Raw genomic sequence first — 1167 nt, 5'->3', positions numbered from 1 at the left:
CTGCTGCTGCTGCTGAGTCACTTCAGTCGTGTCCGACTCTGTGCGACTCCATAGACGGCAGCCCACCAGGCTCCCCCATCCCTGGATTCTCCAGGCAAGAACACTGGAGTGGGTTGCCATTTCCTTCTCCAATGCATGAAAGTGAAAAGTGAAAGTGAAGTCTCTCAGTCATGTCTGACTCTTAGTGACTCCATGGACTGCAGCCTACCAGGCTCTCCATTCATGAGATTTTCCAGGCAAGAGTATTAGAGTGGGGTGCCATCGCCTTCTCTGACACGATAGTAAAGTAACGCTCAAAATTCTCCAAGCCAGGCTGCAGCAATATGTGAACCGTGAACTTCTAGATGTTCAAGCTGGCTTTAGAAAAGGCAGAGGAATCAGAGACCAAATTGCCAATATCCACTGGATCATCAAAAAAGCAAGAGAGTTCCAGAAAAACATCTATTTCTGCTTTATTGACTATGCCAAATCTTTTGACTGTGTGGATCACAATAAACTGTGAACAATTCTGAAAGAGATGGGAATACCAGACCACCTGACCTGCCTCTTGAGAAACCTGTATGCAGGTCAGGAAGCAACAGTTAGAACTGGACATGGAACAACAGACTGGTTCCAAATAGGAAAAGGAGTATGTAAAGGCTGTATATTGAAACCTGCTTATTTAACTTATATACAGAGTACATCATGAGAAACGCTGGACTGGAAGAAGCAGAAGCTGGAATCAAGATTGCTGGGAGAAATATCAATAACCTCAGATATGCAGCTGACACCATCCTTTTGGCAGAAAGTGAAGAGGAACTAAAAAGCATCTTGAAGAAAGTGAAAGTGGAGAGTGAAAATGTTGGCTTAAAGCTCAACATTCAGAAAACAAATATCATGGCATCGGGTCCCATCATTTCATGGGAAATAGTTGGGGAAACAGTGGAAACACTGTCAGACTTCATTTTTGGGGGCTCCAAAATCACTGCAGATGGTGACTGCAGCCATGAAAGTAAAAGATGCTTACTCCTTGGAAGGAAAATTATGACCAACCTAAATAGCATATTCAAAAGCAGAGACATTGCTTTGCCAACAAAGATCAGTCTAGTCAAGGCTATGGTTTTTCCAGTGGTCATGTATGGATGTGAGAGTTGGACTGTGAAAAAAGCTGAGTGCCAAAGAATTGAT

This window comes from Bison bison, unplaced genomic scaffold (assembly GCF_000754665.1).
Source record: "Bison bison bison isolate TAMUID 2011002044 unplaced genomic scaffold, Bison_UMD1.0 scf7180017864341, whole genome shotgun sequence".
Taxonomy (NCBI): Eukaryota; Metazoa; Chordata; class Mammalia; order Artiodactyla; family Bovidae; genus Bison; species Bison bison.
The sequence above is the reverse complement of the archived record's forward strand: the minus strand, read 5'-3'. Positions refer to the sequence as shown.